The sequence below is a fragment of the Anopheles stephensi genome, chromosome X, assembly GCF_013141755.1.
Source record: "Anopheles stephensi strain Indian chromosome X, UCI_ANSTEP_V1.0, whole genome shotgun sequence".
Classification (NCBI taxonomy): Eukaryota; Metazoa; Arthropoda; class Insecta; order Diptera; family Culicidae; genus Anopheles; species Anopheles stephensi.
In genome coordinates, this window is record NC_050201.1 from 3783977 (window position 1) to 3804882 (window position 20906).

The window sequence follows — 20906 nt, forward strand, 5'->3', positions numbered from 1 at the left end:
AGGTGTTTATAGGTTTATATGTATATTGGGGTCGAGTTGAAATTACATCACCGAGGCGTAGTTAACTGTGAACGTACATTAGTGGAGCTATCGGAGCTACATTCCATCAGTAGTCAGAATTCGAACTCTGGGAGAATCCTTTTCCACTGTTCAGCTCCAACATCGTAGACACAGTTAAGTCCGGTTCCCTGCTTACCGTCAGCCCCTAGCATTGAACTCCCCGAAGTGAGTTGTGCTCTAAGGCTAGAATGTATGCGTACGGTAGGAAGAGAGTGTGTTTAGATACATCTCCACCCTCTGCTCTAGTCTTCCGTCTGCAATGTCTTCTTGTTCTGCTCAGGATCTAACCAAATCCTCTGAAGACATCACGTAGACTTGTTAAAGATGTTTCTCTTGCACAGAATACTAATATCAGTTTTAAATGGATTTTTTGCCTATCTTTTTCTACACAGCAATAGGTGATAATACGTAAAATCATACACTCTCACACCACCAAAAGCTAAACTGTTCCACCCTATCGACGCTATCCTTCTTGTATGCAACTGTAATACGCACGTTTGTTGACAGATGTCGCTTTCGAGCGGATGAAAGCCACCTGGCGGAATTTGCGGGAAAAGCACACACGGAAGCATTAATGCTGTCAAAAGGCTGGCAGTTCCCAAGTAACAAGACTCATTTTGTATGGCTGGCACTTTTTAGATTCATTTTATTCGTTTAATTCTTTTCCTTCTGGAAGGGTTTAGCAGCTACGATGTGTGAGAATATTATGATTATTTGTCTTTATTTTTAAAAAGAAAAAAACCTAGCTAATATAGTTAAACTGTGAATTATAAATGTTTTTCTAACTATACGTTAAAGGTGATATTTAGTTTCGGGTAATGAGCTCACACGGCAGGACCGAGGTTCAAATCCTATCCAGACCGACTCCCCGAACGCAGGACTGACTATCCAGCTATAGGTAAAATCAAGTCACAGAAAACCAGAAATGACAGGCCGAGACCTTTCGAGGTTGTAGTGCTGAGGAAGAAGAAGAAGAGAACATGCGCGAGACAGAGACTCACGTCAAAGATAAAGAGAGAGAGAGAGAGACTCAGAAGAAGTTCTTCTATGAAGCTCAACCGCGGTATGAAGCTCAGCCATCACAAAAAGCCTTTCGCACTCTTCAAGATCTACACCCTCGCGAGGTCTTCGCTCTTCGTACTTTTCAAGGTCTACGCACTCATAAGGTAGGTCTTCATATTACTCGAGATCTTCGTTCTCCCTAACCGTGGAGCTACTGGGAGTCCTCAACTATTCTGGTTAAAAAGTGCTACTTGACACAACATTAGTGATATTGTCATTAGTGAAGACGTCAGCAGTGTCACTTCGCAGCTTGGTCTGTAGATTATTAACTCTACTCTACTCTCTCTATGTTTTGACAGATTCAATATCTCAGAGCTGTGGATTTTGAATATCTTCCCTAATACATTAGACTCCTTTAACAATCTCACGGATGACTTCAAGTCCAGGAATCAAAACAGAGTCCATTTAAGTCCTCTTCTTCAGGTCTTTTACCTGGAGAGGTCTTGGCCTTCCCTTTTTAGACATCCTGGACTTGGAACGCAGGAATAACCCCCAGCCTAAGATTTAGTTCTGAGTTCGTGGAGAGAGTCCTGGTTAGATTTGCTCACAGGTCCCCTCTAGATAGCAACTGTAACCACTAGAAGACTAGCTAGGCTTGAAGACTTATTGACAACTTAATTGTAATTCTGCTTCCGGACCTAATATTTGGATAACTATTTGAATTAAATATTCTAGTAATTACTTGGGTAATTCATTCGGATGTCTAGAACTAGATGAAGTTGTTATATACAACAAAATACAAAAAAAGTTTTTAATTTATTTGAAACACTAATGATGGCAGGATTAATCAAGACGACGAATCGTCCCTGATTCATTAAGCTACCCTTTGAATATTCTAACAAAACTCCAATGCATACCGTTGCGTCCCAGCAATCTCCTACAGCACGTCCTACAGCAATTGCTTCCAGTCTTCACACTAAGCTCATAAGAGCTAATTTCATTGCCAAATGCATGTGTAAACGGTAGTGATAGACGGAATCACTTCCCCGGACAACGGTGCCATCGGACAACGCGTCGGACACACGCGGACAAAAAAAACGCACACACAAAATAACCCACAAAATCAAAAGGCCACGAAAAATGACCGCTTGCGGGAAACAGTAACACCAGGCCAGCAACTACAGAGATAGCCAGCAAACACAAAAAAAAATCCTCCCGAGTTGGACCAAAACACGACCATACGAAAATCAAACGCAAAATTTCATCTACCGATTTGTGTGGACGAAATAAAACCGTCCCATTCAGCTGCATCGCTCGTCAGCCAGCCAGTCGAACGATGTTCGCGGCAACAAAATTGTAACGAGTAACGCAAAACAGCAAAAATCGCTGACTCGCTGGGGAGGTTTGCTGAGAGGTAGGGGTGAACGTGCGGTACCGTGTAAATGTCCCCATGCGCGTGTGCTGGTGGCGTTCGGGAAAACGTTTTTCCTTTCTTTATATTTTTTTCACCGTTGAACTTTGCTCGCTGGAATAGGGGAAGCTGGAGCAAAAAGCATTCGACTTCCTTTCCGAAATCCTTTAAATGTTTTGTTTTAAATCGATCTTTTTATTCTTGTCTATTTTTTCGAAAAATATGCTACAATCCTTCAAATAAAAAGATCTATTGAGATTTTTCTATAATGTATCGATTTTTAAGATAGTTAGAAATTTTAGCGACCTTTCTTGTATGTCCTATATTCTGTTATATGACCTCTGTCCGTACAAACCTCCCGATAAAAAGGAAAAATTAAGCTTAAATTATACAAAAATAATAACATGAAATCAACAGTAAATTTAACAAGGATTCAGGACATTCAATAGATTGGTTAAGCGTTTTGACGTTTTTTTTTTGCAGTAGATGCCTGAGCAAGACAACAGTCAAGGTATCTGTGGTTCATCGATGTCTGGTACCTATCTTGCCTGATCCAGTGGGTGACACCGTTCTTCCCTCAGCAGAACTGGCTATAACATTCCATTCTCGAATATATCAACGATCGCAGGACAGACTATCCTTATTCTATCCTTAGCCAGTAATGAATGTAGAGACCAAATAAGAAGTTATTTACCTTGTAACAGCTAAGCAGACATAGGAGATTCTCCGGTGGACTTTGTAACCAATAAATATTAAATAAGTAAAAAGGGGGAACTGTTTCAACTAAGGATAATGACGTGATCTTATTGAATTGTTTTTTGTCCATCACTGCACTTACCATTAGAAATTCAGATTTGGGGAACGATTGTGTTTATAATTTAATAGGACATGTTTATTCGTGAAAATAAAATTCGCTTACTCGGATTTTGAGTTATCAATCGTCTCGGAGATTTTTTTCCGAAATTTTTCCTTATTTAAGACGAAAATGCAAAACGACTTATGTATTAAATTTAAATTAAATTCTGATTAATTTTTTTTAGATAAACATAATAAAATAAAAGCAAACACGCAAGGAATGGTTCGAAGCCCTCTTTTCCTTTTTGTTTTGCTACAAACGCTCTGTTTGTTTTCATCCGTCTGTAGTTTCGATGATTTTCCTGGTGCTTTTTTTCTCACTCGCTGCTGCTGGATGCGTCAAACGAAAACAAAATGCATTGATTGACTGGCCGTGCGATCGGGTGGTATGGGTACGATCCTTGCACTGCTGCAAAATCATCATCACACAGGCTGCAGCAGCAACGAAAAGTACCGAAAAAAAATTCGTTTCGTAACGATTAACGATGGCGCCTGGCCAGTGCGGATGGTTGAAGCGCGACGCGGAAGGTGGGCAAAAATTGTAGTGTAGTAAAGCAGAAAAAAATGGAAAAAAGAAAATCGTTAGCTTGAAGAATGAACTAGAGAAAGCGATAAGATAAGAAGACACAGCACATTGCATACATTTAGGCGCTTGGGAAATATTTTCAAAAGGATATAAAGGAAAACCTTTTTGTGAGCTAAACGTACACGTATAGTCTAGCGGATGAAGCGAAACCAGATGAGAGAGAAAGAGAGAGATAGTGAGAGCGAGAGAGAAAAGGAGCAAGAACCTTTTCGTTTCACGCTCGCGTATCAATTGAATAGTTTCACACTTGATCCCCCGTGGGTCGCCGCCTGGTTGTAAGTTGACTTCATTATAATTTCCGGCTTTATGCGCTCCGGCACACATAGTTACGTGATGGTGGGGGGGATGAGGGGGACAAATGTGAGAACACCCTTTCCTCCTCCCTTGAACCCCCCCTTTACAACACTCTTCCAAGGCGTTTACATTTTTGGAACACAATAAACGCTGCCGTTTAGCCGTTTTGAACGAACGAAAGGAAGAGTTTAAATGCTAGGCAAAAAGAAAAAGAGTGAGAGCGAGAGAACAGAGTGAGCAGCATCATTGAACAACAATAACAACACCTCCCGGAGTGCATCGAGCACAACAAGAAGAAGACAAATCACTCGACCAAAAAGGAAGTCTGAAAAAGTGGTGCAGCGTGGAGAGCGAGAGAGAAAAAAAAGTGCAGCACACAATTAAACCCATAAAGTAAAATAAAATACGCAAACCAAGGGGAGGAAGGTGTGGGTGTATGTGGGAGAGAGAGAGAGAGAGAACGCGAGCAAGGCTTAACGGATCGGGACGAATAGAAGGGAACGAAGACCATACGCCCCATATGCATGGCTATAAAACGCATCAACGCGCACTCACTCACACTGGGGGTTGGCGGGGGAGAGAGATGAAGGAAGGGTTGGAACGGAGGGGGGAGCCGGCTGTTGTGCATCGTTAGCTCGTGCATTCGTGCCCCTAAAACCATGCAGCAGCATATGAACGCAGCATAATGTACCTTTCCGTTGCATTTCGATACACCGAAAGCCAGGGTGAGCGGGGTGGGGGGAGGGGTGAGAAAAGGATGGCAGGGTTGAGGATGGAGTGAACAGGGTGCTAGCGCGACATGAATGGTTTGTGTTCCGATGGTTGCACCCATTTCGCGGTTCACTGAACCTGGTGCGCTTTGGCTGGCGCGATAGTCGACGCGCTTGCCCCGGATTCGATCCCGCGGATCGGTGTTCTTCCACTCGTGCCCATGCATACCTCACACCTAGTTCAAATTGTACCCCCACTCACCCTATCCTAACGCCCCCCTCATCCCCCCCCCCCAACAGGACCAAATTGCAACGCGCGTTTTCCTTTTGTTTGGTTTCGGGGCGCGCTCGGCCTTTTTTTAACCCGTGTCGCCCGGTGTGGCGTAACGGGTTGCCACAGCCGCCAGGGTTGGGTCTTGCTTTTGTTTTTCTTTTTATTTTATTTTTTCCACTACCTGTGTGTGTGTGTCGAAGAGAGGGGGGGGGGGGGTCGGGAGTGACACCTCCCCCACCTTGATTGACGAGGGATGGCGTGGGCTTTACTGATTGGGAGAAGTCCATTTGGCAATTGTAGGCCAATAAACTTCCGACCAGAAAGGTGGACCAGAGGGAAGGGGTGTAGGAGAGGGGTGGGAAAGAGAGGGAAAGAGGTAAAGGAAATAAAATGCAGCGCAAACGAACGAACACAGTGCGCTCGATCGATCGGCTGGCGTCTCCGTGTTTTTCCTTCTTTTTTTGTTTTGGACTACGCGTGGCCGCGAGTTTGTTTTCACCGTAGCATTAGTGGGTTTTTCGGTTGTTTACTGCACTTGTTTTGTTTCTCACTTTGTTTTTTTTGTGTTTGTTTTGTGTTCGATGATGAATGTGAGCCGTTTATCGGGTTTTGCCGTTTTATGATACCATTTTTTGGGAGTTTGGGATAATTTTATCATCATCGGGCGCTTATAGTTGAACGGTATGTTTATTATTGTTCGCAGGGTTTTCTGCTTTTCACTCGGTACTGATATTAATGAGGACCATCTTTATTGCTTTATTGCATTGTGATTGCTCGTTTTTTCCACCCTTTTGTCCGTAGGTGCGTTCAAGAATGTTAAAGATATCAAGATCGTTAAATTAAACAGCCTAGACATTTTAATCGAATGCTTTTAAAATTTCTTCAGAATTTGTTTGGAGATATTATCCTTTTCCCTAGTTGTTAGATATCTCATACAGAGCGAGAGAAAGATAGAGAGAGTGAGAGAGAGATAGAGATCTGAATGTCCTTGAAGCTTATCCCCATAATCCTGACACCTGAGTCCGGAATTCTGAATCCAACATCAAATAAGAAAAATCCGAAGTAACTGAGATAGCGATGACTATGAGTTTCTTGGTGAAAAAATATTGGCGATAATGTAGGCGCTGAAGTCCTATTTGTGGTGCTCTAGACATCTCTGATGATCCAGATCGGATTCATGCGCCACCCTGAACTCCTTCCTGAACCTGAACAAGATGCTCCAGTCCAGAGTCCTGAGTCCTGAATCCAATTTTAGGTGAGAAATATTCTGTAGAAGAGAGATAAGACTCGCTATGACTTTCTTGATGATATTCTTGGTGAAAAAATATTGGTGAGAAACTATGCCTGGAGGCTTGAGTTATTTTTGCTGCTGAGCTGCTAGACATCTCTGATATCCCAGATCAGAATCAGGAGTCACCCATCCAATCTATTTCGGACTTCAACTTTTTCTCGCAAGACTGATCTATTCTCAAAATACAATATCTTCAGAACATGTTAAAGACTGCCCCTCGTTCATGGAACATTCTTAGTTACCTGGTGGTTCCACCGCTTCAACGTTCTGACATGCTTCAGAAGTCTTCGATATCGCTCTCGGTCAAGCACCCTCGTCCGCCAGTCCAATATCCTGGACCTTTCTAATGGACGCATCAACGCCATTACTCCACCTCAGTGTGAACCTACTGTTTGTCGATGTGGACTGCCTTTGAGGATCTGTCAGGATTGGATTGAGGAGCCACTACAGGACTCACATGTCTATACTGGTTGGATTGTCCGCAGCCATTCTCATGACATGATCAGCTCACATTGATGAGATCACTGTATAGCTAGTCATCGTAGAACTCGCCTTTACGGAGCTGAAAAACCTTGGGAGCTTATTCCTTTCAAAAATGCGTCCAAGAAGAATTCTTCACTGCATGACAGAGTTCAGGTCTCTAGGGGGTCAGACTAGACTGGAGGTCTAGGTAGTAACAGCACCAGTTTCTTACTTAAGGAGTCCGGTATTAAATTTCAGGACCGTTTCTTTGCAGGACTGAGCACATGTAGATACGAAGAAATCACATAATAAGATACGGATATTGCTGGCTGAGACTTCTACAAACCATGAGACGCTGTCTCGAGATTAGATTCGAACGTCTCTTGTTGAAGTTGCGAATTTGGAATATTTCCCCAGAGTTTGATGCCAGGAATACAGGTCATTTGAATTTCAGTAGTTGTGCTATATTTTTGCATCAGGTCCTCGTATAATCCCCAAGAATATCGATTGCCTGATTGATTTCAAATTCAATTCCAAGATGAAGGACGAATAAGAATAACTATAAATGATACTGCAAGATTCCTCGAATATTCCTGACGTATCGAAAACCCCGACGTGAGACAAGTTTTGACTCCCTCATAAAACACTGTTTACGCTGCACAGTCGTTGCCGGGGTTAAACTTTCTCTCACTGCTACAATTAGTCATGCACCTGCCATCCTTCCCGACCGAATTTTCAACCCCAAAAAACCCCTTAAGATCATTCGCATTCGCTTCAAATGGAAACCCGTCTTGGGTTGGTAAAATCCGCACTCTTCGACGCCGAAGTCTGCAACGATTAAAAGCGATGCGCTGCTGGTTGGTGTGAGCAGCGTTCATTACCGTCGCTGTGGGAGCAGCGTCAAAGCCAAGGTAAAGGATCTTTGGGCGTTTTCCTGCCGGGCTGGAGTTCGAGAGCTGCACTGGAACGAAGGGGGAAAAAAGCGTACGCCATACCGGGATGGATAAGAAGAACGTTTCCTTTTTGCTGCCGAGCTCGATCTCGGTGGTATATAAATGTGCATGTATATGTATATATATGTTTGTCTCCAAAATCTTCGTAAAACCTTCCAGCTTCAGGTCTCCCCGACCTCCCACGTAATCTCTGCCTTTCTTACTCTAGAGCACTTTCTCGGTCTCTCTCGCTCTCTCTCAACTCTAGTCTTTTTTTTTTTCTAGTCCTCAATTCTCGATATCTTGCCACTCGATGGGTTTCTTTCCAGAATTTTCCCACCATCGGAAAAACGGCCCGGTGAGCGTAGTACATATTTATTTATGCTGCTACTAACGATACCTAATGATGCTGTGTCGGTGTATCTTTTTCCTTTCCCTCTTTTTTTTGTTTGACTTGTATTTGCATAGCTAAAATTGTGAGGACCTTCGAGGTTAACTTCGAGGGCGGACAGTGAGGCGTACTGGGATGTACCGGACGGTCCAAGACGAGCACTAAGATTCAGATCTCCCACTCCAACAGGACGGACCAGATCCCAATCTCGGGTTGCGGACGAAGCGCAGCTGAGAACCTTTACGCTCCGTAATGCTCCAGTGCCTTTCTTCTTGAATGCTGGAACGTTCCTTTGCTCTGATCTGTCCCCGGGTTAAGGGAAATAGTTTCGCCCCCCCCCCCCCCCTTCCAGGGTCTCCTCGGCAATTCTCGTCCACATTCTGTCATCTACAGCTTCGTCTCGGCAAATAGCAAATGCCCGGAGCCTGATGCGCGCTATAAAACGCGTTTATGCAATGTAGTGAAGCGCGTCCATTTGCGTCAACAGGACACGAACTACGTGGAAGAAAAGAAAAAACAAAAACACAACACTGCAATTGTGCAACTCGCCCCCCCCACCCTGGTGTAATCTTATTTCATTAAATTGCGCTATTGTTGTTTTCCTGATTTGAAGGTGGTTTTTGCTTTTTATTGAATTTTCACAACGATTGCGAAGGCGAAGGGAAAATCGCATTTCGTCGCATCGCGTGCGATGTCGAGGTATGCGGAGCTTTGGTGCAGTTTGGACATGCATCAGTGAACACGAAGGACCAATTTCATGGGAACAGAAAGCCAACTAGCTACTTAGAAATCCTTCACTTGGGGATGTTAGACTTGAAATATCAAATTCTATATGTACCAAGTCTTAAATGATGTAAGGACTCTGGATGTAGAAAAGATAATCAGCAAGAGTGTCCCTAATAGCTTATATCTCTTATATAAGAAGCTCTTGGAAGCTTCGCTATCCCTTGAATGTCGAATAACTAAAATTGTATGAGAGATATTGATTGGTTGCGAAGATTTTCCTTGATGATTTGCATTCGAGAGGTCTAAGTTCCAAGGACGCTGGTGTATGAATTGAATCTTTACCGTCCAGAAGAGCCATCGTGATTCAACTTCAAGTTAGCGGAGTTGGCGAAACAGTGAGTTTCTGAAGAGACCTGGCGACTTGGTGAAGCTCACGGGGATTGGAACTAACATTCTATTCCAGAAATGAGCCTCAGACGCTGAAGTCGAGTAAATTTGGGATCTGTCTCCATCTGCTGGACTGTGTTCTCGTACGTAGAAATGACCATCCAGCGTTAGGAGGTCCAAATCAAGGAAACCAGTAATGCCAGATCTGACCTTCCAGCATCAGGTAGTCCAAGTCAAGGGCAAGATCGCTTGAGGATGTAGAGTCACAGAATAAACTACTGATGTATTGAGGATGTAGGATGCAATAAACTGTCAAAGTTAAGATGTCAAAACGGTCCATTATTTCGAAAATCCTTTGCGAGTATGATTAAAAGGACTCGAGGACCCAATGTTTGACGTGTGTGGTCTATACAGTCCAAAGTTGTCCGAGTCAAACTTTCTCACATTAGAATCCTGGACACTTATTACTATACTTAATATCCTCAGTTATTTCTGAACTCTCTCTGTCTCTCTATCCCTCTCTTTCTCTCTATCTCTCTCTCTTCCAGATAGGTAACACCGTCGTTGTAAAGTTTCAGATGTCAAGTTCTTCTTCTTCTTCCTAGGCACTATAGCCTCGTCAGGTCTCGGCCTACCAGTTCTTGCTTTCTATGACTTGATTCTACCCGTAGCGCTATGTACGGGGAAGCGGTCTGGATAGGATTTGAACCCCGGTCCTGCCGCGTAAAGACCGGCGCCGTTATCACCTCGGTCACAGGACTAAACTAAGCAGGATTCTTCGTCCATACTGAATATCCTCAGTTATTTCTGAACTCTCTCTTCCAGTAAGCTATTATCGTCCTTGTCAGGTTTCAGATGTCAAGTTCACCTGCAAAAAAAATCGCGAACTGTACCTCCTCTCACAGGTCAAGGCAATATTCGTACCGTGTAAACAGGTCACCTGGTAGTAATCTCATCCAGAAACTCTCCCTAATGAAGTTGCATGTGAAGCAATCGCCCTGTTGAGGACTTTAAGCCTCACATAATACTCACCGCCACAGTTCGGATTCAATCTACAGCACCAAATTTTCCTATTCGTATGATTCGTTGCTCTCCTCCTCCTCCTCCTCCTCTACTCCCTTCCCTCCCTTCTCCTCTCTTTCGTGCTCGATCATGAACTACCTCAACGTATCTCCTACAGCGCAATAAATGTTCGCGCGAAAGGGGAATATGAGGACTAACCAGAAGTACAAAAAAAAAACCCGTCACTTATTCACACGACGTGCGTTGTATCAACATCCTGGAGCGTCACAATCGCGACCGAACAAAAAAGGCGATTAATGTTTGGTAAACAAACAACCGAAATAAGCGTACGGGCATACAAAATGACGGGCAAAGGTTTTGTGATCGGTGTATAGCAATTCCTGGAGTTTCGCTGCTTTCGTAGACATCAGCAGCAGGGATCGATGGCTGGTGATGGGCGAAAAAGCAGATGTCAGATTTTTTTTTCTGCTTCGTTCGTGAACCTGTCAAAGGCCACACCGCGTAGGTGAGCCACTCTGAAGCTATACGGATGCGAAACTACAGGCCCATCTATGTACTCTGTATCCTTGAAGTGAATATAGACTTCCCTTGCCAGCTCGACTTCATCCTGCTCGCAGTTGGTCCGCGCTTCATCACGATACGCTAGGCACTCGACTCTCGCTCTCTCCCATAATCCCACTCACAGCTGGAAGGATCGCGTGCAGAAACCCATGTTCTACAGCTACAGCTATAGCTGGGTTCGGCAATAGTTCGCAAGGCACGGTTTGGTTGGCTGGTCGGTCTGGTGGTTTTGGCTGGCTTGGCTTTTCGGGCTCGGCTCGGTTATTGCTTGTGGTGCCGTTTTGCGTCGGCGCCGACCAGCACGTACAGTGCTATCCCGCTTCTACCTCAACCAATTCAATATGGCTTCCCTGTTTTTTCGCAAACGATCTCGACGACCGACCGCTGCCGCTGAGGGGGGAAGCATGAAACGTGGGGAATGAGGCCGGGGAAGGAAAACCTTTCCAGCGTAGGATTTTCTTGCATGCGCGCGGTTGCAAACAAATAAACTACCACTTCGACAGCCGCATTGTCTGCCAGGCTTATCCCAGGCTGGTTGGTGCTCCTGCTGCTCGGCAACATAATGTCAGATTTTCCTTCCCGTTTTTTCCTCGGGTTTTTTTGTGTTTTTTTGCTGTGCTCTGTTTTTTTTTTTTTTTGTTCTGTTCGGTATCCCTTCTCTATGTGCTTTATCCGAGGACCGCTAGTTTGCCTTCGGTACGTTCCCTTCCGCCCAGGGTCCTACCCTGGCTGTCTGGTATCTCTTTCACTCTGGAAGTCTCTCGCTCACTCGCGCTTAAGGATTTATGCAAATCCTTTCACCCAGGTCGCTTACTTATGCTTCGTGGGATATACTTTTTTTTGAAATCCTGGTGTGTGTGTGTGTGTGTGTGTGAATCCTGGACGCTTCTTTAGGGAGGAGAGAAAAAAGAAAGAATAGGTTCACTTTCCATTCTAAATGTATGTTTTGGCGCGTCTTTTTTTCCTTGCTTTGGTTCGTGAAGTTTCGCGAGGGACTTGAAGTTGGTTGGCCCGGAAGCTAGCCCGTAGCTCCGTTTGTTCACAGATCTCACCAACGGGCTGTTCCGTCAGCTATATCACACGCCTTTGTCTCTAGCTCAAAGTGTAAGTGTCCTCAACTTCAGTCCACATATGCCCTCCAACAATCCCATCCTATCCGCGGTTTGTACAGCGGTGACTGAGCTATAGATGTACCTGAAGCTCATATCGAGTGCTGCGTACGAACATCAAACCGAGAAGTCCTGAAGTTCTGAGGCACCTTCGCGCGATAACTTCATCCACCAGAACACCTGGCAATCGGTTTGGTTTCTGGACGTATTAATCATACGATTGGTATGGTAGCGACCCGCCTAAACTAACAGCTCAATCATCCCGGAGAAGCGAACAAAAAACCCGCTTTCACAACTATATCACAACACACACACCGTGCGTGCTTCATTATCCTTGAAGAAGAAGGAAGGAAAAAAGAAGTGGATGTGCCTTCTTCCCAAACGCTCACTCATCTTAACCATTGTGAAGGCTTTCCATCTGTTTTCAGCAGAATTTCGTCCCTGCCTGTAAGCGCACCGTTGCTATTTGTTTAACGGCTTTACGGGCTCCTTCAAACCGTGGGCCCAATAAAACCTTCGGTGCATACGGCCTAGACCAACCGCCAGGGGTTTTCCATTGTGGTACAATAAAAATGCATCCTTGAAGCGTTGCTGCACATGGACACGGGGTTCTGTGTTGCTTGTTTTTTTTCGAGGTAGCATTCATCATCGCTGCTGGCTTACCTGCCTTCGCCCAGGAGTTCACCCTGTACACATCAGGTCATCGATTTTCCCCGGGCTTCTGGTTGATAGGATACGGCCGCTAAAGGAAAAACGTTACACTGTGCTTACCCTATTGCGTTTCCCCGATGCACGAAACCATTACGAACGATTAGAAACATTGGAAGCCCTGGGCGAGTACGGCGACTCTTGACAAGTCCCAGGTAGTGGCGGTGTCCCTCGGCTACACATGGGGCACACTCGGCACCGCAGGAGGTGATGAGTGTACCCGAATCGGTGCAATAATTTTGCCTCATTTCATGGTTCGCGTCCCGACGATCGTCCCTGCTTTTACGGCCTCATACATCTGTTTCACCTTTTTTTCTGGTGTTGCTGCCTCTCTATTTGCCCTGCCACTTGGTATCAATTTTTATATCACCTCTGCTCACAGGTACGCGAACTCGAAGGTTCGGTTGTTTGTTGGGACGAAGCCCACAAACGCTGGTTACCCTTATCGCGCCTCTAGATCGGCGACACAGGCAAGGGCGCAAAAGCGTCCCCGATTGTGCCTTGTTTGGCGAAGATAATTTGAGGCGGTACGGTCGCAGGATGAAAGCTTGGGTGCCATAAAAAAGGAAACCCAGAAGAAGACCCATCCGGGTGCGGGTTGCCTCATCCTTTGGGGTTATACGGTTGTGTTTATTTGTTTTTGCAGCAATGTGGATCGTTAAGGGTGCCTTAAACGCTTCACCGCGATACGGAAGGCGTTCGGCGACACACAGCGAGATCGAACGATCCTTCCCGCCCATCCTGTCAGGTAATCGGGATTCTTCGCCGACAACTGTGCATGAAATGTTTAATCTGCCCACCGCCCGTGAAGGATGTGTCGCCCGGGCAGGTATCACTTTCGGACAAAGCAAACATATCCCGGCTAGCCCGGTGTGGAACACATTCCCAACACGCCCGACAGCCTAATCCGTTTGTCCGTCAAGGTTTTTGTGTGTGTGTGTGTGGAGATTAGTTCCAACTTTGTTTGTCCAGCTCATTTAACGCGACTAATACAGTTGGCAAAACAAATCAATGTAAGGGAACCCCATCGGTGCTTTGCTTTAAGGATAATTGAGAGAGCTGGACGAACCAACACACGCGCTTGTTTGTTTGCCGACGGCTTTTGGAGATTTGGAATGGTTAAAGAGTTGGATTATGAAAAATGGGTTGCTGGGGCGGTCCAGCCGGCAACAGGATATTGTTGGTGAGAAATCTCATCTTCGGGGTGAATAAGTGAGTTAAGTGTAGGAAGCCGGAACTGGTAGGCTTCTTGAGGATATAGAGACAAAACGACTAAAGGGAGAGTTCTCTTGTTAGACATTAGAGTTTGGAAATCATTTGAAAAATAGCTTCATAACATTATTCACTCACGTCAGAAGGCTCAAAGAGCTGGTCTGGGAACTTGATGTTCATCGTCTGCAAAGTCTGACGGCATCGGCTATCTTTCGTTTGCATTCCCCACAACCGAATAGTGAATCATCTCATCAAAGACGCTACCATTAATGTTGAACTGTCAAAGTTGACATTCATTTCACCTGCGACATACATATTTGTAGATATTTGGACAGTATTTAGACATCAATATTCTATATAATTTTGAAGTCCTTATCAGAGAAAGTCTAATATGCTGCAGTTCATCATCACTTACCTGATTCAATCCTCAAGATTGCATTAGTTTGTAGCAAGAGACTTCTTCTACTCCGGGTCCACATTTTCGAGAGGTATTGGCCTGACATAACTGGCTTCCTTGACTTAGTTTACCCATATAGCTGAGGGATAATCCTATGCGTTCCTCGATGTCCTTTGCATGAAGACCTAACACACTAGAAGAGATGATTTAAAATGAAGGAAAAGCTTATCGGCCTACTGCTAATATTCTTCTTGTAAATCCCATTCTACATGAACTTATACTATGCCAGTATATTGAGATTAGTTTCATGAATGAATTGTGGAGAGATTTAGCGATTCACCAAGAATATACTCTTCTTCTTCTTCTTCTTCCAAGGCACTACAACCTCGAGAGGTCTTGGCCTACCATTTCTGGCTTTCTGTGACTTTGTTTTACCCGTCGTAAAGTAGTCAACCCTTCGTACGGCAATGCGATCTGGATGGGATTTGAACCCCGGATCCTGCCGTGTGAAGACCGGTGCCGTTATTGCCTGGACCACCCGACCACCCCGGAATATACACTAGGCAAACCTAAAACAAACCTAACTAATCCGTGGACATAGCTCGAAGAAGTTGAGGTCTATCGGATTTAAGAGAATTCCTGAAGGTACATCCTCACTAGTATCCAGAACAAGCATAACAGTTATGAGTAAATTCTGATAATAAACTTATATTTTAATATCCTATTTCCTTAAAGGATCGACCAGTCTGGACCAATACTTAACGTTCCAGCTAATTCACCGCGAACTTCAAGTTACAGCTCAGTCGACTACATCTCCATAAATGAATGAATGAAGTAATGAAGTAATCTGGACATGGACACGCAAAACAAAAAGGCGAAACACATCGGCAATAATGTTTACATGGAAGACATCATATCGGGACGACCACTGCAATGTCCCGTCGCCTATCGTTCCAGTCCTGACGAGGCGGTCATTTGAGTCTGTTATTCATTATCTTTCCCGATGCACTGGTTTTAATTGATTCTCCCTTATTCCGGGTAGCGGTCGTATTACCACTCATAATCAGCTGGGAGTTTACTGGAGTTCACTTACTGTTGTTTTTTTGTGAGTTGAGTTCTCAAATATCAGTTCCTTTTCAAGAACTTGGACATGTTTCCTTGGAAAACATCATATAACCGATATCTTTATAACTGCGGAATATCCTCAAAGTCCCGTCGCCTGCAGTTCCAGTTCTGATAGTCCTTTTGATGTGATTTTATAATCTCTCAATTATAAATTTATCTTCAATATAGCGATTCATGTGATGTGTACCGACATTAGAGTTGTGATTCTACCACCCAGGAAAAATGCGTGTGCGGCTCAAAATTCATTCACCAACGACAACCGAGCGGCAAGCAAGTCAAACCAAGCGTGTCGGCAGCAAGCAGCAAGATCTTTTAATTTTCACATTTCCTAATGCGTTCCCCCATGGGTTCACACGGGTCGGCGAGGGCACATATGGGTTTTTGTGCGGACATCAAAACCAGCCCATATTGGTGTGGCAAGTCGCCGGGCTGAGAAAAAAGGGGTTTATGTTTTAGACGGTCGGGTTGTCGGGGGAAGTCCGTGGAGGAGTGGGCCAAGATGGTTTTGTTTTTATTTTTAATTTCACCCACCCACATCCCCGTCGGTCGTCGTCGTCGTCGTCTGTTGGTGTCTCCGCAGCCGTGTGGTAGCGTATGGGTTTCCACACACACCAAGGCACACCACACACTCAGCATGGAAAAACGACCCTCCTGACACATTGGCAGCGGCGTCCGTTTTCCGTGCAGTCCCATGTCCCAGCTGCAACTCTAGGCACCCTTTTCGGCATCGGACTGGAACCAGCTGGTCCCGGGGTTCCGGGAGGACGGGAGAGAATTTTAAAAATAAACCACGTAGGCGGCCAAAACCGTGGTAAACACGAGTACGACGGTCTCGATGTGGCCTTATCGTGGCCAACACACACACACACACGGACACGGACACAATCAAGTACAACACCCTCGTGCCGATCGTGATGTAAAGCAGTGTGATGCAGGCAGGCTGTAGGGAAAAGCCAACGCCGTGGTAGGGAGTCGGGAAAAACAATATCCCTCTACATGGGCCACATCACACCGGTAGGCCAAGAGTCCTGGGGGAAGTGGGAGCCGAGGTGCGGACTCTAGCTGTCGTGTTACATGCAAATGGTGCAGTAAAAATATCATTAACTTTTCACGGGCGCATCCAACTGGAAAGACTTCGGAAACGCAAAGAGCAGAAGCGCCTGAGCGTACGCGGATCGCCGGGGCCATCTTGTGAATGTACATAATATCCAGAGGCCGAGTACGATAGAAACCGCACCGAATATACATGTGCATGTATCGTACAATCGAAGTTGGTGGATAGATTTGTACCCCGCAAACTTCAAGAGTTTTTTCTTTCTGACTTCTAGCTATTCTGGATCATTGAAGTCAACTGGGCGGATATATTTATCGAGCGATCCTCGGAGCACGGCAAAGTCCGTGTTTCTTTTTTTTTTCTGTGTCCAACATCTCCAGCCAGCCCTTACCAAGAAGCATCCCGAAGGACTCCGGCCAGTCCCAATTAATCCTAGCCAGCCAGCCGGAGACGGAATTCTCGGGTCGCCCCCCCCAGATCGGGTCGGGTATTAGTAATCTCGATAAGACAAAATAATCACCAAAATTAAACGCATTGCACACTTTCACGGATCCCTATTTTTCGGCTTCTATTGGTCGGTTTTCAGGGGGGGGGGGGGTTGCGAGTGGCTATCCGTTCCATTGACCTACACAATGAGCACGGTGGGAGGTTATGATGAGTAAAAAGAAAAAAAGGTAAGGGAGCCTGGAAAAACCTCCCGTCCTGGTGCTAGAGCTTGCTGGTCGGCAGCCGGCAATCAACAAATAAAGAATTAAAATAAAATTGAAGATGAGGCCGGGGTCCCTTTTTACTCGGCGCTAAATACAGCCGACCCCTCCCTCTGACCTCCCTCACCCAACTCCCTCATCAAAAAAAAAGGGCAACAAACCATCATTTTTCCTTCCTAATCTCTAATGACTAATACTAATCACGTTGGCAAAGAATCGCTTCTAACCGGGTACACTCACACACACACACAGACGGAAGAGAAGACGCAAGTCTTCGGTGGTCTTCTGGTGACTGGCGTGTAATTGTTGTGCCCTTCCTCCCACCGGGCTGGGGAAGCGTCCTACCGCAGGGCGCCCGTGAACCAGAAAAAAGGGCAAAATTAACACCAAAAACCCACGGTGTACGCATCCATATTTACCTAAGAAGAGGACGACGACGACGCGCTAACGTCGTCACCGAGCGCCTCCAAATCCCGTCCCCCCGTAAAGTATGCAAAGGATCTGGTGCGGGTAAAGCAGCAAATAAAAGTACAAAAAAAAGGTCACATAATTTTAGGCGCTCTTAATGTGCGCTTAACAATGGCGGACGGTTTGTTGGACCGAGGGGACGGGAAAGGTGTGACGGCGGGGAGGGGGGGATATTGCTCTTGTTAAGCTAAATAGTCACTGTTAGCAGCATGAAATATCACGCTTGTAGCTCGCACTCACTCACTCGCTCTCTCTCGCTCTCTCTCTTTCATTCCAATTTTTCTGACAGTCCGGGACAATAGGCGCATAGGGCGGTTTGGGACGAACCGAGCAAAGGGGTTGTTGGTTTTTTTGTTGTTGCTGTTGCTCTTCTTCTTTTCGTACTCTGCGGGAAAACGCCTTTGCTGCTGCAAGCCATCACCACCACACCACGGCTGGGCTGGGCTGCGGTGTACGTTTTGGGTTTGGTTAAGTTGGTTGGTCGTGGTGGTTTTCGGTGCGTACCTCGATGGTTGGCGCGTGTGAAGGGGAGGGGGGAAACACGGGCAGGGCGTGTTGAGATATTGCAGGACCTAGTCGTCCTTCGCGCGCGCGAAAGTGCGAACGGGATGGAGAGAGCGGCCTGGGCGAGATGCAGAAGGAAAAACAAAAATGCCGTGCTGCGCGACGGGAAAAAATCCGGACCGTACGAACGCAACGTTCGGGCCCAGTTGTCGTCCCTTCTGCGTCGGGGTTGATTTTTCCTTCCCTTTTTCGCACGCTCCTTCCAGCCGGCTCGGGCAGGTTCCGGAGCGGCACGGGTGGGGGGGGGGGGGGAAACCCCTACTGTTAGGTTAGAATTGGGGTTACTGTTAGGGAACCACGGTAAAGAAGGGATAACAAATGTTGGTTTTCGGCCAAGGCGAAGACGAACGCGTGCAGCAGCGCATTTGTGTGAGGGGGGGAAGGGGGGGAGGGAGGGGCGATTTTGTTGAAGAGTCCTGTCGTTTGAGGCATCGAAGAGGTTCGGTTATGCAAGGATGGGTATGTCTCTGTATGTGTATGTGTGCCGCTGACGTGGAATGGGAAAACAGATTAACCTCGAGGGGCAAGAGGGCGTGCGGAAGGGAGAGGCACATCAACACGACGCGCAACAACAACGAAAAAAAATCTGCGGACAATAAAACGTGAGACGGCGAACGGAACGACACGCGCCAGAGCGAAAGCGCACGATGTCCTTGTGACAGTTGTGGGCAGAGGCGAAACCAATGAAAAACCCCCCCCTCCACGAAAAAAAAAGAAGCAACGGAAAAACCTTTGCGGAAAAAGTGAGACGCGTGTGTGGGTTGTGTGTGTGTGCGCGCGCGAAGCCGAACCGAACCGAACCGCCCGAGCGCGTCTTACGGCGGGTTGGAAAAATCCGCAATCCCAAGAAAAGTCTGTTACGGGGGAAAAGAAAAAGGCCACACCGCTGCTTTTCGTTGGGGAAGAAGGGAGAGGCAGGAGGGAGGGAGGGGTTTTCCACGAGGGAAGGGAAATTGCGTGCTCTCTCTCTCCCTCTCTCTTTTATCCATCCAAAGTGGCATAGCTATCTCGCTCGCTCGTTCACACTCTCTCGCGCCGCGCAGATTTTTCCTATTCCGCGCACACTATTACGAAGAAAAATGCTGCCGGAGCTCGTTGGGCAGGGGTGACATGGGGGGTGAGGGGAGAAACGGCGAACGAACGAACGCAAAACAGAGGGAACTAAAAAAAACACACACACACACACACACACACAGCACACCAAACGGAAAAGCGCGCGTGCTGGGCGAGAAAAAGAACTAGCACAGTACACACATAGCGAAAACCCGAGAGGCTCGGTTCCGTAGCATTACCCAATTTTGCTTGCTGCCGATTGGAGAGAATAAAAATGGGACGCTTTTGCACCGCGCGCGCGTTTCTGTGTGTGTGTATCAGTAGTCGTGCGCACATTTTTATGTACTGTATACAGGCGGTTCGATGCCTGCTGCTGTTCCTTTGCACAAATCGTCCTTTTCGGGGACGTTCGGCGGTTCGACATTATTCGTCGGTTTCTTACACCGTCGTCGTCGCTTTTGTGTTTCCTTCTTTTTTTTGTTGTTGCTGTTTTGGTTTGGTCTTCTTCTGCTTTGGACCGCCGCTGGTTCCGCGGGAGGTTACGCGCTTTGGATGTTTTGTTTTTGCACACGATCACGGTTCGGATCCTCTCGCTCGCGCGAACGCTTCGAAACGATCTACACGCCGCGTTATGCGCCTGAATGTAGGCAGCGTCGGTAGCGGTGGTTGCTCAACGCGGTTTGTGGACAGGACACTTTTGTGGTGTGTGAGCAGTATGGCGAGCGTACACAGAAGAGAAACAAAAAAAAAACACAAACAAACGCACGCAAAAAAACGAACAGCAGAGCGTCCGAGTCAGGGATGCTCATTCTGACAGAAAAGAAGAATTTTGGAAATTTTGGTAAAATTTTTTGAAAAATAAAATATTTTTCTCTTCGCCGTTACATTTCCGCTTATGAAAATGAAACAAAATGCGGTGAAAATGAAAATGCGAAAAAAAAAAACACAAACAAAACATTATAAACAAATCGGAAAAATGCAGCAACCCAAAAGAAGGGTATGCGATGCACAACATTGCAAGCAAACACACTAGGGGGAAAACGCTGCACACAAACACACACGCATACACACGGAAATGCATACAAACAGTCGCTCGAACAGACGGTGGAAAAAGGCACACTTTTACACTTTGCCAGCAGCAGCAGCGCCGTCTGAGATCGACAACCGCTGCGTGAGAGCGAGAGCGAGAGAGCGAAAACAAGAAAATGAGTGTGCGAGAGCGAGAGAGCGAACTCGAGAGGTCGCCCTACCTCGAATGCAGCGCGCATCAGCCACGTTTGACGGGCCCTGGCTTTTTCCACCAGGGGGTTTTTGCGTTCGGATCGCTTCAGTTTTCCTGCTCCTCGTACTTGCTTCCCCTACCGAATTCCCTTTTATGTGGCGCATTCTCACTCACACTTCAACGGTACTGCTCGCTTTTCCCTTCCCGCAGCAGCAGCAGCAGCAGCAGGGGGCAGCCCAACCCAACACCCGACCAGCCGACCGACCTAACCAACCGACCTAACCAACCAACCAACCAACCAACCGACCGACCGACCGACCGA

The 20906-nt window shown here is 46.3% G+C and overlaps 1 long non-coding RNA gene across 4 annotated transcripts; it reads right to left on the reverse strand.

The window, feature by feature from the left end:
- Positions 1 to 1146: 1146 nt before the first annotated feature.
- On the reverse strand, positions 1147 to 20825 carry LOC118504897. 4 transcript variants are annotated; one of them, XR_004905367.1, is made up of 5 exons: positions 17439 to 20825; positions 14410 to 14584; positions 6726 to 7901; positions 4037 to 6459; positions 1147 to 3820 (listed from the first exon to the last, which is right to left on the reverse strand). It is a non-coding gene; the product is annotated as an uncharacterized LOC118504897 (long non-coding RNA). The 4 variants fall into 4 exon arrangements; XR_004905366.1 differs by having other exon boundaries at positions 1147 to 6459; positions 7827 to 7906; XR_004905364.1 differs by having other exon boundaries at positions 1147 to 6459; positions 6726 to 7906.
- Positions 20826 to 20906: the final 81 nt, after the last annotated feature.